Source organism: Pipra filicauda, unplaced genomic scaffold (genome assembly GCF_003945595.2).
Source record: "Pipra filicauda isolate LSUMZ 115617 unplaced genomic scaffold, ASM394559v2 scaffold50_size3627746_pilon, whole genome shotgun sequence".
NCBI classification, from domain to species: Eukaryota; Metazoa; Chordata; class Aves; order Passeriformes; family Pipridae; genus Pipra; species Pipra filicauda.
In genome coordinates this window covers 2,810,916-2,829,064 of record NW_024104654.1, presented here as the reverse complement: position 1 = coordinate 2,829,064, position 18,149 = coordinate 2,810,916, and the positions used below count along the sequence as shown (strand labels likewise).

Genomic DNA, 18,149 nt, shown 5'->3' with positions numbered 1-18,149 from the left:
AATAGCTGCGGCTCAGGAAACACTAGCCAGGGCAGAAGCCAGGGTAAAGGATCTGCACTCTCTTACATTGTGTCCTTTTCAAATCCTAAACCTAATATTAAAATTAACTGCAAGCTAAAATGTCGCCAGCAATTCCTCATGAATGCATAATGAAACATTGCTACTACATCTCGCACATCACAGTTTTGTAAGCACACCCGGCGAGTGTGCGTGTGCATCACACATGCAGGAACACTTACAGTAACTCCATGCATATTGTGGCTTCACAACACATACAGGAGGTTTCAACTCTCCGTAGTGCTCTCCATGTGCTGTATGCTATAAATATTATGTAAAGGAACACAATGTTTGCAAGAAAAACAACAAATTGGATTATATAACATTCTTTTTCTTTCTTGTACTCTTCTATTTAAGAAAATTCTGGTTTTTTGAAAAAAGGAAATGAAAGTGAAATCTTGAAACAGTTCTCAAAACTGCACATACTTTCTGAAAAAAAAAATCTCAATTTCTATATAGTTTTATAATTCAGTATCTCAACACTGCAGCTGTATTCAGTAAAGACAGTCAGTTTTACATCCTGAAATTGCTCTACTTTTGTCAATTAAAAAAGGAGGAGAAAAAAGAGTATTGTTTCTCTTTCAAATTAACTAAGATCCTAGCTTTTCGAATACTAGATACACTGTATATTTGCAGACTCACAAACTACAAACTACTATCTTTCACAGCAGCTTTTATAAAGTCCAGTATACTGGATTTCAATAACATCACTTGCAAATTGAATACTTCAGTATTACTTTCCCCTTATATTTGACATAATGCAAATGATATACAGGAGCACCTACAGCCACCAAAATGCGATAACCACCATATCCCTTCCTGAGACCATCCTCTCCCTTCACTTAGTTCCATGAAGTGGCTGAAAAAAACCCAACCCAAATTTACAAACACCAGAGTAAATCAGCAGTAGACAAGTATTATGCTCCAGTGGTGAGGGCTTCAGTTTGAAGTCTCAGTGGACGCTTCAGAAGATGTCATGGTGGTCTTTATACCACTCTCCACTTGAGAAAATATGACTGCAAAGTAAATTACCCATATGAAAAACTACCAAAATTGTTTTTCTTGACTTTCTTGGCTTGGCATGGTCTTAAACAAACACACTTGGATAAAAAGTATAATGAAGAGGACTGATGTCCTTCTAGTTCATAGGAGAGCTGCATGGCCTAGCTGAGACATCACCCTGGGGAGACCACCAGAACAGTTAAATAAATTGTCCACTCAGAAGTGAGGCCCATTCTGCTCCTTCCCACTGGATAAAACCTGTAATGGTATCTCAAAAACAGAGAACACTTGGAAATTTTTCACCTCTGCTAGAGACATTTCCAACAGCACTAAAACAACAATGTCAATGATATTTACGCTAGGTTAGGGGCATTTTCTTTGGGTTTTTACATTTACCTGCAATACACCATTTCAGATAGAGAACAAATATAAACCTATCTTGGCTACAGCATTCCTCTGTCAGGGATGCTGACAGAGGGCTTCCTTTAGCATGCACATGTCATTAACTAAAATGAAGTCATGGTTAGAAATGGCATTTGGTAAGATACCAAAATTTTTAACATGAGGATCTTAGCTGTATGATCTTAGCATGTGAAAAGTCACACAGCAAAGGAAGGGAGTGTAAACAGAGCCCTTACTCTGGTACATGGAAGCTACCCCCCAGACCAGCCCTGCTGTCACACGGCTCCCTCCAAAATCCCAAACACCAGTACTGTTTCTACTACTGTGAAAGCAGAGGACAGCCAACAGGCTGAACCAGAACTCACTATGTGAGCCCCAAAAATGCCTTCAGGAGCCATGTCTTCAAAAGACCTGAGTGGCTAAAGGAAGAATGTTCTCCTCCTTAGTGATCAACCTATTCCCTTCAACAACATTGGGTTTAACACACACACTACAGTTTTAATAGCACTTTGCAACAGGAAATTTAACATTTTAAGATTTCATTTCAACTAAACATGCTACATGATTGCTATGATCAGCTGAATAATGAGATTTTATGGGAAAGAAAACCTACCACAAAACCTCTTATCATACTAACCTCAAAAAAAACCAAACGCCAAACCCAAAAATGTATTTCTGAAGGAAGCGGTAAACAACTTTTACTCTCATTAAAAAGTTGAGAAATGTGCATACCACCACTAAAATATAATTAATACACAGCCTCCAGAAGAGTCCGAAGGAGCAATTTAATTAACCACCCACTGATTTCATAAATGACAAGAACGCACAAAGGTAATGGCACCTTATAATGGAAAATGTCCTGTTTATTTAGCTGAGCAATTGTGCTGTTCTATGTTGTGCATAAATATGAGGAAACATATTTTGAACTCATGACATTTTAACTTTGTAAGGTGTGACAGAACAACATACTGGCCACGATACAGCCACTGTATACTCCACTTATTTAATGCCTTTACCCAAGAACCTCAAAGTCACTGACAATCATAAAAGTCTTAACCTTTATGAACTCCTCTTTTTCCGTGCCCTCTTCAGAAATGTGGAAGAGCTGGAAGGAACAAAACCCAACATTTTAGTAGTATGCCACTTCAAACAAACTACTGCCTCATGTATGGACTTTGTTTATATCTGTAGTTCTCCCACTTTCATAAAAACGGATCCTCTGTAAGCCCTATGAAATACTTCTGTTGACTGTCTTCTAAACTAATTTTGCAACTTCTCACCCTTTTTCTTCACATGAGGAAAGCTTCTTTTCAGCTGCTACATCCTTTATCAAGGCTGAAGAGAAGCAGCTCTTACCAAAGTAGGAAAACAACATAACAAAATAAATGAAAGGCTCTTCCTTGTTTTTTTCATTGGACTTTTCAGGGATAAATTGAATTAATATTCCTTCTTGCATTCACGAAACTCAAAATGCCTTTGTGTTGCAGCACTACAACCATCAGAGTCTATTTCACTGAACATGAAACAAAGCAACATCTGAATTTATGAGCTGTTCATCTCCCTATCTAATGGACACACTAGAAGCATCCCAAAAAGATGTGAAGAGGCTGGAGAGGGTCCAGAGAGGGCAAAGGTGATCAAAGGAGTGAAAAGCCTGCCATATGAGAGGCTGAGAGAACTGGGTTTGTTCAGCTTTGAGAAAAGAAGGCTTAGGGGAGACCTTATCACCATGTTCCAGTATTTAAAGAGTGGCTACAAAGAAGCTGGAGACTCTATTTCACAAGGAGACACGTGGAAAAGACAAGGCGTACAAGTCACCTTTTGGAGATTCCGACTGAACATAAGAGGCACAATCAGCTACTGGAATAATCTCCCCACAGAAGTGGTGGATTCCCCAACTCTAGACACTTCTAAGATTCATCTGGAGGACAGGGTGCTGGACCATCTTATTTAGTTGTACTTTTGCCAATAAAGGTTGGACCAGATGATTCTTGAGGTCCCTCCCAACCTGGTATTCTGTGATTTATACTTGCTTTGGGGTATATATAATTTAAAATGACACACTGAAGAGATTCTTCAAGCATTAAAGTCTCCACTGCAAAGCTGATTGCCAGACTACAAGGCTCTCCTTACAGGATTCAACAACATACCATAAAATGATCCTCAGCAGTGCAAGAATGCAGCAGCAGGGCATACAAGGATGGATCTGGCTACCTTGTGCGCTGGCCTCAGGATCTCTCATCCCACCTGTCCCCCCTATTAGTAGCTGTGAAATGACATTAATGACATTACATAACAGTGGTTCCCTGCCACCTACTACAGGAAAAGCATTCCATTTGTACGATCAAGTGCAGATCCCAATAGCATCACTATACAATGTACCTTGCTGAAGTGATTAGTTTGCGTGTACACATTTAAATACACATTTCTGCAGCTTTGCATCCAACAGTGAAATCTTTACCTAGTGGTATTAACTAGTCATGTGTACTGCTCCTGAGGGTTTCCCATCATTAGGTGTTTATGATATTTACTCAGTCTGTAGCAAACCATTACCAGACATACCCAGCTGTACCAGCTGCCTGTCAGCGATGCCATCAGATATGTAAACATCTTTATAAAATGATGAAACTTCCCATTACTTTTATGCACTATGCACTGTGGTCTACTTACCAATAAGACAAGGAAAGAAGAGCTCTTGAATAAATACCACAAACCTGCCACTAATTATTTTTTTGTAAACTTCTCAGGTTTTTTTAAGCCTTTCCAGCTTTCATGTGTGAGCATGTGCATTTAAGTCAGAAACCAGTAGGTCCAAAGTACCACCTGTGCCCCATGCCCCAGCTACAGCACCTTTGGGTTCCTTGTTAATATTCCCTTCCTCGAAGGACTCTTAGGCACCTTACTGCAGGATTGAATATGGAGCTGTCTTCCTATGGTTAATCATGATAACTCTGCATGTTTCCAAGATGCATTCACCCTGTGAAAATGGCTTAGATTTTCTGCTTCTAAATGTTATAGAAAATATATTGTTTAAATTGTAATATATGATTCAATTGTCTGCAGCTTCCAAAACAAACTGACTTGTTTCTATCGTTTATTATTGCAATAAACTTTATCAGAAATTCTTACCTTCTTCCATGCCACAAATACATTTTGAAAGAAAATCATGCTGCACAACTCTCAGCAAGAACTCCATTTACCCATCATACTCCTCCCTAACAACCGCACTCAAAGTTTCTTGAGTGGTCTTACCTGCACTAAGAGCCCATCCACGGTACACAGATTTCATGTGCTAAGTTAACTAGGTAAGAAGCACTAGAAAAGAGACTGACCACAGCTAGAGAAAAACTTAATCGTACAAATTCTTGTTACAAGTGTTGTGCTCCACTGGGGAAAGCTCTCAAAGATAAACAGTGCTTTGTAACTCACCAGAAGTCACCTGGGGTGCAGGACAGAGGGAAAGAAACAGGAGCACTAGCACAGGAGAGCTCTGAATTTTTTACAAAATATCGGAACTTGCTGTTGAAGCAAGCAGAAATATCAGATCTTGAAAATTACCTTCCTCAAAACCTTCTTATATGAATTCCTGTATTGCTTGTTTCTTTTTAAGTGGGTTAAATGCTGCCTATTTCCCCCCCCTATTGCTAGGAAGATTCTTTTTTCCTTTATAGCAGCATTTTCCCAAGTTCTCTGCTACACAAGTTTGAAGAGCCAGAGTCAAGGCTGTTTGCAGCTTATGAATCTGGCCCTCACTATCTCCCCTGGCAGCCTGGAGGGACATGAAGTAGCTGGCAGTCCTCCCTCCTGCCTCCCAGTGATCCCTCAGCCCACTTCTATGGAGATACAGGATAGATGCAAGGAGATAAGTTATTAAGTGACCAAAATACATACAGAAAAACAATTAATTTTAAGTATTACATGGGGGATATAAGTAGTTTATTAATTGCATCTTCCAGATTAATTTCTAATTCCACTAGGTCATGGCACAGTGAAATAATTTAAATCAAGGGATTTAACAGCACTTTGAATTAGTTTAATAATGCTAAAGCTTACTGTATATATTCAAGTATTTATCTCACAAGAACTACCTTTTTTCACTATTTAGTAAAATTAGTTCAAAAATCAAAGTATTTCATTACCATTGCTGGTAGAGAACCTTATTTAAATTTTACAACGATAACGAAAATAGACAATATCACTTCATGTTTAAATACAACTTAAACCTTTAAACTTAAAAGCACTCAATTAAACAAATCATACTGCTTATCACTACAAAATTAGATTCTTTCAGTGCAGTAATACTGCTCTTCTCTGTTCCTGCCCTCCCTGCCACTGAAGGCTCATGTTTGATTTCTACCACTGAACAGCCCTTCCATTTGCTTCCACTGCACAACTTAATTTTGGAAGTGGTAGAGTCTTGCCTTGAGCTTGAATCACTGTAGCCAAAAATCTCATCCTTACAAAATTGACTTCGCATTCTCAAAATCAGAAAGATTAGAAAATAAGATATTGCCCAAAGTGGTTTTTAGGTTTCTCCGCATATAAAGTTTGACTACTTTAACATCGACAGGTCAGCCTCTGCACAGGACCCGCTTTCATACAACCCACACAGATTCTTCAACCTAGCAGCTCAAACAACATTTGTTATCTTTTACCAAGTACCTGCTACTGATTGCTTGCATTTCCACAGGCTTTCCCATGGCTTCTGGTTGTATGAGCAATCTTCAGGGTGGCTTTCACTAGCACTATCTCATTTCACATTTCAAGAGACCAGGAGAACACAGATGCTCAGTTTCCAGGGCTCAGCTGAAGTAACTTGTAGCTCACAAACCCACACCTTCTTCTGCCATGTCCCTACATCTCTACCAGCATGACAGCTAGAGGGTTATTTTTAAAATGTCTTATGTATGTGCATTACCCGCTTTTAATGAAATAAAATCCAGAAAAATTTATTCAAAGAAAAATATGCAGACTATCTGCCATAAAACTTTACTGGCAAACAACCTTAAAGTTCCCTAAGGACCCTAAAAGTCCTTCGACTCAATTTTCTGAATTGAGAGGAATCCACTCTACTGCTACATTTCCTAAGTAATTTCTTACAGAATTACATTAAAAGTTGAGGGAAAATTTAGTTCTTTCCATGCCAAGGTGTGCACTCCCTTTGTGACTTTTATAAGCTCAAGAATTGCTAAATTCATGTAAACCTCTTAAACAAATAAATAAAGAACCGAGAAAATTTTTCTTCTAGAATTACTTTGCAGTGTAACTAGAATGGTACTTCTCCTTCACTGCAATATGTTGTGGTACTAACTCAAAAGTTCACATTGTTTTCATTTCTTTACTACCAGCAGCAATCTGGGAAATGCTGCCATCAATAGTAAATCTATATGAAGTCACACTCCTCCGGTGCATTTTATGCATAGCAATCAGTTCATAACACAATCTTGTGTTGTTTAAAATTCAGTTTATTCTTCAATTACTCTGCTAGCCCGACTCTAATTTATTGTATTTTCTGGTACATTTGGTTTTGGATATTATGACATCCCGGCTCACACCATTAGAGAGGAAACATAAAATGGTGAGGCTGTCTAGGGACGGCTGAGAGTAAGATAGCAACAGCCTGGAAAATTAACAATATCACTGTCTCTGTGCTCAGCTAGACCTCTCCTGCATTAACGCTAAAGAAAATTTGGCAGTATTTCTCCAGCGTAGACTTGACATCCAGGAATAGCCTCAGAGGCACCATAAAACCCCAGCTAGTGTGGTAGGCAGCTGGGGCGGTTGGGAGGGCAGCTCAGCTGCAAAAGAAAGGAAACACTGGCCCTGCTGCTGCTTGGAGCCCACCAAAGAAACCAACGTGGTTCTAAATGCCACCAATACTATATACACTGATTTTTTGGCTAATTATTTTTTAGCCTTGCATTTTCTCAGTCCTAGTTACCATTTCCTTCTCCCTGCACCCAAGGTAGAATGAGACTCAGGAGCCAGAAGCCTTCTCAGGGCATCTTCTTTGAGAACCCTGGCAGAAGGGAGGGCTTCACCTCCCCCTCCAGCTTTGTGACCGACGCATTAACCTTCAGGGCATGCTGCCAGCCCCACCTGCTTACTCAGGCTTTTGACAACCAGGGAAGCTCTCACTGCACTGATTTGCCCTTCGAAGATGCATCCTCTTTCACTTACTCCTCCCTACGACATTTGGCGTTAGAACTGAATTCAGAGGATGGAGGAGCAGTCCTGATGAGAAAACGCCATACTCTTGTATTCACATCTGACCTTTATCCGTACAACAGATTCTGACGATTTCAAACACAAAAAATGCTTATGTGCCTGCACAACTTGCTCTGTCCCAAGAAATTCCACATTGGGTTCTTAAAAAAAAAAATGTATGTTTCCCTTCTTTTTCCTGTTTTTTAGCAAGTCTAAAGACAGCTTACTAAAAAAATACCCAAGAGTGTATGTTTTGCTGGGAGACCCAGGCAGGTAGGCTCATGAGAGGCTGCCAACATTGGAAAGAATTTGCAGTGGAGGAAACCTGGTTGGACCCAAATCCTCACTCATTATTTTGTCCTCCAGAAAGCAGATTAATTTTCTCCTATAGGATAATAAAGTTTTCCCCTGTCTCTAAGTTGTCTTGTAGTTCAGGCAGTATTGCCAGTTCCTTCTAAACCTCATAAACAATAAGGATTTTACTAAAAATGAAGTTGCTGCAACTGTTGCATTAAAAAGACAGCGTCAAAAATTACATGTAGCAATGTTAAAACATGATGACTCAGGCTGCAAGCTAATTTACAAAATTAAGAAATGTCACATTTTAGCTTACCCACTGCCTTCCAGTTTTCCAGTTTCTGTTAGGTTGCTTGATCTCACACTTAGGAAACCCCACTGAAAGACAGTTACTGGTACACGAGAACTAAGGAGTACAGTTTCAGCTTATGAAGACCGATGGAGTCAGAGTGAATCAGATCAGGCCATATTTAGGTGGGATGAAGAACTGGGACAGAGGGGCTCTCCCCTCCTATTAAGTGCTATCCCAGGCTCCAGTGCAATGAAATATGACCACAGTGAGACACTCTTATTTTGATGTGTGGCTTCTAGGAAACTACCGAACAAATTCTTTGAAACCACATGAAAACTTTGGCTCCAAACATTTTCTCTTCTCAGACCCACATACTCATAAGCATCGTGCCTATGCTTATGTTGCAAATCAGTGCACCTGCTCTGGAGTCCCCCTGCACCCGCTCTCATTACCCTCCATTTGAAACAGATCCTGAATTGAGATCAGAGACTTGATTTCACCTCCCAGCGGGCAGAAAGTAATCATCAATAATTGATGTCAGTTGGTTTCATTTGGGGCACTGCCTCAGGCATGCAATCGAGAGTTATGGTATGCACCAAGAAAAGGAGGATTTGTATATAAAATGATTTGATAATCTGAAAAAATCCCTTAGTAAACAAAGGAAGTTTACGGATAATTGTATTAAAGATTAGAGTTGTTTTAAAACAATGTAGAATGTATTTGAGCACATCTGGGAAGAAAGATGGCAGCATTAGAAGCGGTATCTTTGGGGAAAATATTTCCCCCCCCTCAAACAGAAAACAGTAATTAATTCACTACTAAATCCTAATCCTTGTCAATTCATGTAAAAGTAAAGCACTTTTTCTAATAAAGACTGTTATCAATGTATTTAAATTAATTTTTAAAATATTTAAATATGTTTTCATACAGTTCTAATATCTGATTAAATGATTGGTTATTCCACATCTTTAAATGCTTCCACTTTATTTCAAATTTGAAAAGCAGGCTTATTTTATGTCAGAAAACTGAGGACAGAACAGCCTGTGGACTATGCTTTTGCTATCATATGTTTTTCAATGCCTTTTACTGATGCCTTTTTACATATTTCACTCATCAGCTGGAAAATCAAGAAAATAACTCTGTTTATCCTATAAAGGTTACTACTTTTCCATCACACAACTACTGTGTTCCAAACTTTTGGTGTGGCGATTCAGATAAAAATTCCCTCAATGAAACCCATAAACTGTTCATGGCTTTTCTATAATGAATGTTGATAATTAATAATATCTGTACAGATCTTCTACTTTAAACAACACATTATTGAAGCTCCTCACTGCTGTAACTGCTGCCAGCACTAGAAGAATAAAGTTACTTCACAATTAAAAAGGTAAAAAACTACAGAACTGAACAATAATTAAATCAGTAAAAACATACTGGATCAGATTTCTATGTTTTTTACTACTGTAGTTCTGCTTCATTCTTCAATAAAAAAGCTTAGATGTTAGAGATAAATTTGGAAGTAGTTCTAAGTTAAGGTCTGAAAAAAAAAAAAGAGAATTGTTGAAAGAAAATAGTAAGTACAGGGTTTGTTTTTTCCCTTTCTATGCCGTTTTACTTCTTTATATAAAGAAATTAATTTTATATATATGCACAAATATTTGTAAAGGAAGATCAATGAAGAGTAGAATGCTAACCAGACTGGTACAAGCAGCCCTAGCAAAGAAAGGCCACAAGGGATGCTTTACTATAACCACACCATCATAGCTGTGGTGAACTGAGTGACTTCCTTGGGAGCAGAAGCCGGCAAAAGGACTCTCATGCCTACAGAATACCCCATGGAGTCACCACTGCAGTCAAGCTATAGGGATGGCTAAATAAGACTCAGCACGTCATACATCATCTGAAAAACAGTATATACAGGATAGCAACTGCTCCTAACACACGTGGGTGCATTCAAGTGAAATCCCTTCTCTCCTGCATTTCAACTTAACTTGCTTAGCAGGTTTTCAGGTATACACGGCCTCACCTATATCAACACCCCAGAACAAAACATCTTTATCCTCAAAATCAGTATTGCAGCTAAAACAGAACTCTTTCCTCTCTGACGCTGTGAGGCAAAAATAAATAAATCTCAGCACAAAGCTGACATCACTGTGTGAATTAAGTTGCCTTCACTAAACTTGAGACTCACTTAAAGACAAAAGATAGCTGTTGTGAAATCCATATGGTTCTGATTGTTTGTAGGAGGTAACATGTCAAGCTGTACCCAAAAGTTCTTGATTAAGTATCTTCCACTTCATAGCGGCACGGCACTTCTGACCATTTCCTGGCTTCGCAGCTTTTCAAACTTTTCAAAATATGACTTAGGAAACCATTACATTTCTACAACATTTCTCTAGTCAATGGCACATATCCCTTACTGCAGAAGAAAGGACCGTTAACGGTTTCATTTCACACTCCAGTAACCCAAAATTCTGTGTTACCACTCACTTTAGTGTTAATTTTCCCATAGATTCTCTTTTTCTGCTTACATGGCAAGACAACTCAGGTCAAGTGCTCAGACAAGATGTGCTGCTGATTCTCCTTTTCACCACCACTGAATCACCTTCACTTTTGCTTCACTGCAAAGTTATTTTCCCCGCAAAAAGCAGGAGAGCCACAGTCAATATATAAGTCAGCAGCTACCAGTCAAAATGGATTTCAAAGGGGGGAAAAACCCTTCACACAACTAAACCCATAAGTATTATTTATAGAGGATCATTCCAACACTGTATAAATACACGACGACAGGTATATTTTCTGTTGTACATGCGGGGAAGCCCAATTCAGTTCATGTCACTTCCAGCTACAGAATATAAAAGTATCTAGAGCAAACAGACATGCTGAGCCATCCGCCAGGTAACAAGAATGGAGAGTGGTTATTCTGCCAGATGAAGCAGACAGAAACCTTTTTTTACTGCTGATTTCAAAAAGAAATACATTTGGTGGTTGTCATTGAATTCTTATGAAGTTTTGTAATGTCTACATACAGATCTAACTTACATGTCTTTTTAAGACATTTGCATGAAATGCATGACAGATCCACAAATACACAAAAATATTTGTATTTTTATCATAATCGAGATTAGCTTTACCTTTAACATCTAAAAGGAATTAAAACAGTTAAGAAGCAAATCTAAAATCTGAAGGTATTCAGTACTGGTTTAATATTAGGCAGGAAACCCTGTGATTTTTATACCTTCTATCTTCATTAGAAGCAGCAATGACAGATTAGCAATACACTAATTGCAAAAACAGTTTAGGAATTTAATTTTACTAATTTTTAATTAACATAAATGCAGGACAACTATTTTACTAATTCACTGGGTGAGCCTCCATTAGCTTCTGTTAGTAACAATAAATGGATGAGAAAATCCCTCTTGAGCAAACAAGACATAAAAACAGGAAAAAGAGGCCAGACAGAAGGAAATCCTCATCAACCTGCTCCAGAAGAAGCTTCACTGAAAAAGTTTTCTTAGAAGTTTAAAAAACAAGTTACTTCAATTCACAGTCGGGGCAGCCCAGGGGAGCACTGTGGGTTTGGATGACAGCTGTGGTGCACAAATACTGTGTCAAGGGTAGTTAGAGCTGTACAATCGGAATGGGGATTATAGCAAACTCTCTGAACACAACTAGAACAATTACACAACATATTAGGATCCATGAGGTCTTGTGATGCATCGATCAGCTTTCACTTACAGCTATTTCACTCTGGTTATAAACAAATGCTAACCAATTTGATTTAAAAAAAAAGGGAGAAAATTATACAGGGCAGGGGAACAGAACCAATAAGAAGAGGCAAGAAGACAAAGGGTGGGCTATTGGAGGTAATAATAAGCAATCCTCTTCCGCATGAAGAGGCGATAGTTTTTACTGGTTTTTTTTTCTATAACTTTTAACCTCCAAATGCACAGAGGCAACTTAACAGCCCATATTTATGTATTTAATCTACTGCTGATATTCATTGCACTATCCATGAGGCAGACACAGACAAGAATGTCTCCAGCATCCTCCTTGAAATGTGACTTCCTCTAGATGTAGGTTATCCAGCTATAGGATGGACTTGGATGGTACCATTCTGCACAGGCCGTTACTGATGGCAGCGGAAAAAAACAAGAGTGTCGAAGTAAAAATGTGGTTCGCTTAAGAGCCTTGTAGAGGTTTAGTTTTTGCAGGCAGTGATGTCAATTAGAGCAATGATTTGGATGACATGGGCATACCCCTATAGGCTCTGTTCTACTGCCGTAAGAGTAACAGTTCCTTTCATCTGGGGACTATGAGGTATGCAGACAAAAGCACATTCACATTACGACAAAGTAAAATGCACCAACAAAGGTGGCTCACTGATACCAGCTAAGTTGTTGTTGTTTTGTTTTGTTTTTGTTTTAAATTAAGACTTTTTTCAGGAATACCAACCAAAACTTGATAGCCAGAAAAATCATGACACACCAGGATTCTGAAACGTTGTTTTTTATCAGAAAAAAAACAAACCTCATGGGTTGGTCCCTTCAAAGCAAACACAACATTCCTGTGGCAGAACACGACAGCTTGTCCAAGCACAAGACTGCTACTACGAAAAATCACTTCCCACAAACTGGTTTCAGCACACAAGTCAGCCTCCATTAGCTTTGCTTGAATTTCAATTTGCTTCTGTTGTGCCAAAAACCTCTGCTGCACTAGCTTTCTTCTTCCTATCTATGAACTCAGAAATGAGGATTAGAACCAATCTGAAGAACAAAAAAAGCCACAGGAAGGTAAGAGCTTAAAATACTGTGTCACTGATATTGTTTGCCTTTTGGGACCAAAATTTTTGAAAATGACACTGCATTAAGAGAGGTTCTCTGTGGTAGAGAACTTGGGTTCAAGAAAAAAATTGCATGCAAAGAAAATAAAAAAAAATCTACACAATGAGTACAACTGCAAGAGTCGTAAAAGTGCCAACATAAAGAACACTGACTGGAACCCAATAATAAACTGTGCTTATTTCAAATTGTTTGCTAACCAGCCAGCCCCTGGGAATGCACAACACTGGCATCCCGACATCTTCCACTGGACTTGTGCAACCTCTTCAGACAAGGTCATGGAAACATGCAGTGGCACTGTGATCTCAGGGGCTCGGGAACAGTCTATATCACACTCCAAAATCACTCCCACTGCAAGGAATGTACAATACAGAAGTAGGAAGCCTGTCGCTCAGTTTTGTTCACTCTGCTGAATAATATCTGACAGCTTTATACCACTCCAGGCAACCAGATCCAAAACCTGATCCCACTTTCCCCTTCTGCAGCTACTGGGTTCCTCCTTTTTGCCCTGACACGTGGGTTCTCCTTTAATGTGTACCACTTTCCATTGTGCTCTACTGCTAGAAAAAGGATAAATAACTCATAGTTCCTCCTGCTTCATTATCTAGCATTTACAGCATTTTAAAACTGGATCAGTTCATACACTGGATATACTCCATCACATTGCATTTTGTTCTACAAACACGGGTTCTTCACAAAAATCCTGCACAGCCCATCTATCAGGGGTTAAGCGCGTAACATCTCTCCAGTGGAATATAAAAACACTTCCTTCTCCAAGTGATAGATAGGCCAACAAGAAGAGGTGCTATACTGGACCTTGTTCTCACCAACAAAAGGAGCTGGTGGGGAATGTGAAGCTCCAGAGCAGCCTTGGCTCCAGTGACCTTGGAATGGCAGAGTTTGAGAACTTTAGGGGAATGAGGAAGGGGCACAGCAGGGTCACTACCCTTGGCTTCAGGAGAACAGACGCTGGCCTCTTCAGGGATCTGCTTGCTTGAGCATTGTGGGATAACGCCATGGAGGGAAGAGGGGCCCAAAAAAGCTTATTAATATTCAAAGATCACCTCCTCCAAGCTCCTCCAAAATGGGACTGAGCAACCTGGTCTAGGGGAAGGTGTCCCTGCCCAGGGCATGGGAGTTGGAACTAGATGATTTGTAAGATCGTTTCCTACTCAAACCATTCTATGATGATTCAGTGATTCCTCTGTGGAATGAAGGAAGAACAGCCAGGCAAAACACAACATCCATCACTCTATCCCAAAGTAAACCAACTCTTCCTGGGCAAAAATTGACTTCTATATAACACTGATCTGACTCATTTATAATTTAACAATTACTTTCTTACCCAATTTGGTCTGGTTTATTGTGATAACAGCAAGAAAATTCTAGACATTCTTAACAACATTCCAAACCCCAGAGCAACATCTACTTGCTTACTTGAAACAAAAATGAGACTGCAAATATTAAGCTATGCTACCCCAGGTTTCCATTTTTAAAATGAAAGTATTTCCCATTATTTGAGTAGGAAAATTGCAGACATGCAAAACAACTTGAAATCTTGCATTTTCACAAATTACCTGACTTTGTATCAAATCACTGCACACTTCAGATTTTGTGTTCACTATCTAATGCACAGCTCAGCACAACATTCGCCCCTGTTCCAGCCCACAACTGACATCAACTGAAATAAGAACATAAAGGATTGACATCTCTGATATCACCAAAGTACTTCAGAAACGAAAGAGGTGCCTGTAGCACTGCAAAGCACATAGCGAAGATGAAGTCAGCTCAGATACAGCAGTGCTACACCATGTAATGCAGTGGCAGGGCTGGAGGCACCTCCACACATGCTGGTGGATAAACCAGTCCCCAGCTCAGAAGCAGAAGTCAGCTACCATCATTATCTCATGCAAAATACAGAGCAATCAGTACGAAAACAGATCACAGGTTTAACCCACGAACTTTGTGAACATAAATCCTGACCCTGAAAACATTTACATGCTGGCTTAACATTAAGCCTAAGAACAGACCCACTAATTCCAAAAGAAATACTTGGATGTTTAAAATTAAACATATGTAAACACAAACATCTACAGAATTGGGACCAAGAAAACAAAAAAGCACAAACTACAATATTATTACTTTTTATTGCTCTGTAGACAGAATGACCCAACAATTACATAACTTAATACTGATATTTAAAAGCATTTTCATCCTCAAAAGGCACTACAATTTCTAAACAACAAACTCCACTGACCTAATAAAACAATTAAGCAGCATGCAATTCAATGGTGTCACATTAAAATGCTTCTGCATAGCAAATCAACAAAGAATTTTCAAATATCAGAGGCAAGCCACTACCGTATCAAATAGGCAACCAGCTTCCTCTGGTGCCTTTTACAACAGAGAGCATTTTAACACTGAATGAATGCTGTTCTCTTATTAGTTACAATTCCCAATGTCTAATAGCTCCTTAAACAAGTGTCATCTTGCTGATCCAAGGCAATAATTTATATTAATTCAATGTCTAGTACACATCATGTCTTTACACATTTCATTTTGATATTGTTCATACAACTTCCTCACAGCTGCTTTCAACTATATTAACATTTTTTTAAGAGTACAGAAAAATGGGATAAAAGAAGAAGGGACTATTTTGGAGTTATTTTGGAATATTTTCAAGTATAGTTTTAACTGGTAACTAACACACTTCTGCTGTTTTTCAGTGATACGGGCCCATAAATATATACCACAACTGAGGCTGACAGGCTGTTCAGTACATGTAAAGTGTTACAAAAAAAAGAAAGTTTCACTGAGATGGTCAGTGTTTCCAAGAAAAAAGATTCCAAGCAAATGCTAAAGCCTGCAATGTCAAAGCCAACATTTTTGGCACGACAGCTTTTAGTAGGCTTATTTTTTAACCTGTCCCAAGAGAACAGTACTTTTCCACTTAATCACCAGCTTATATTCCTCTTGCAAAGTTTTGTCCCTAAATAGTTGCTCTTTTTTTGGTAATAGAAAATTTGAGTCCAGTGTTAGAAAGTCATACGGTATTTGCAAGTCTCAGACCTGAGTCCAAGGCCCAGGGCTCTCTCTTGCTGAAGTCACTGAAGGCAAAGGTACGGGTCAATATGTTTAAAAATTCAGTACTTAAACTCTCATTTTAAAATTATGCTGGTTTTTGTTTCCCCAATATCCACACATTTTAGAATTGTAACAGTACAAGCACTTTAAAAAATAATATTACAAACTTTATTAAAAAAAGAAATCTACTTGGGCACAATGGTGTTCTTTGCAGCCTGCTGAATTTGGAGAAAATAATTTTATGTTGTACTGTGCTCAGAAAAGAAGATTCCTTACTCAGTGAGCTGATCATTAGCAAAAAAAAAAAAAAAAAAAGAGTAATTATGAAGGACTCTCATTAAGTCTTAATAGTTCTAGCAAGTACATTGATATAACTTATTTCCATTTTGAGGAAACTTGTGTTAATAAAGTCAGGGCAGCATATGGTATTAACATGTTTATTTTCCAAGTGGTAGGGACACTAACCAAAACCATCTGATGTTTCTTCCTAAGCCTCCTTGATCTGCTGCTGGATTGCAGCTTACAATAAAGCATTGCAAAGCCAGAAAGAATTGGGTAGAGGAATAAAAAATGAAATCAGTAATTCAAAGTGTTTATTTAATGAGAGTCTAGCTCAGAACAGTTTCTCTCTTGAACAGATGCTCAAAAGCATTTATGATTTGAAATTTACTTCCAAAGACTATCAAACGTAGCCCAAAGCTAATCCTTAACAGACATTTTTTTAACTTCACAGTCAGAGACAAAAAACAAACCCCAATATCATGTAATTAAAAGAGGAATTAAAGGAAGCTCGGACGTACTTAACAGTGGATTTCTACAGAAGTAAACAATCAGCACTATGCATTAGGAACACGGTAAGAAAAGTCACCAGGGGCTGCTAGATCCGCCACTACCACAGCTCCAGCAACTGTTTTCTCAATTACTTGGCCAAGTACTAATGTTCCGTCAAAAGCAGTGATAATTTTAAAGTATGCCCTGTTAAAGCATAGAAGACACGAGGTTTAAAGTTTTCTAACCACGTTTTCAGCAATAAGAGCTAACAAATGAGGGAGATGAACGGGAAGTGTGGGTCGGAGCATCGAGGGCTGGAGTCGACGTTTGGAAATAGCTGCCAACCACACGGGCTCCAGCGGCATTTCGCAGCCCGCCCCGAGTTCCTCTGGCGCAGCTGTAAAACACACAACCTGAAACCCGCTCCTGCAGCAGGGGTTCGCTCGCAGCTGTTCCTCTGCCTCCCCCGCACGCAGTAATCTGACTCCTTTCCAGGCAGCAGCTTCTTTAGTAGAGCCACACGAGAGAGCAGCATAGGTGCATCGGGGGACCCCAGAACCAGGTGCTTCCCGGGAGGGTCGCCAGCCCCCGAGCCTACCACTCAGCCTCGCAGAGGGGCAACGCCGCCAGGCTGAGCCCCGCCGCCGAGGCGGGGGCTCCAGGGCGGGGACGCAGCTCCCGAGCTCCCACCTCAACCCCGCGCGGAGACCCCGGGCCCTGGCCCCTCTGCCGGACTTGATGCCCCCTTAGAGCGGCTCAGTCCGGCCCCGCCACCCCCGCGGGAACCCCCAGCGCCGCCGCCGCGGAGGGGGCTGAGCGGGGCTGAGCCGCCCGGCGCCGCGGCGGGGCAAGGAAGTTACTCACCGCCGCCGGCTCCGCGCCGCGCTCTCCTCCTCAGCCGCGGCGGCCCCGCCTTACGGGAGGCAAACTCTGGGCAGCAGCACTTGGGGAGCGTGTCTCCGCCGGGCCGGGCCGAGCCGGGCCAGTGCTCCCGCCTCCGCCCCTCGCCCCGGGCAGCGGCGCGGCCCAAGTGACAGCGGCGTTCCGCCAGTCCGGCCGCGGCCCCGGGCGCGGGGCCGGGCTGCCCGCAGCCTATGGCAGCGGGGCCGGGGCGGGACGCGGCGCAGCCCGGGACCGGGGTGTCCCCGCCGCTCGCCTGATCGGCAGCGCGGCGCCGGGGGCGGCGGGGGGCGCGG

The 18,149-nt window shown here is 40.5% G+C and overlaps 1 protein-coding gene across 1 annotated transcript in view; it reads right to left on the bottom strand.

The window, feature by feature from the left end:
- Nucleotides 1–18,077, bottom strand: part of LNX2 (ligand of numb-protein X 2) — a 57,446-nt gene extending 39,369 nt beyond the window's left edge. The window contains exon 1 of the mRNA XM_027727177.2: nt 17,818–18,077. The gene's annotated coding sequence lies outside the window, so the exon portion shown is untranslated. The remainder of the gene's footprint in view (nt 1–17,817) is intronic.
- Between the last annotated feature and the right edge of the window lie 72 nt (nt 18,078–18,149).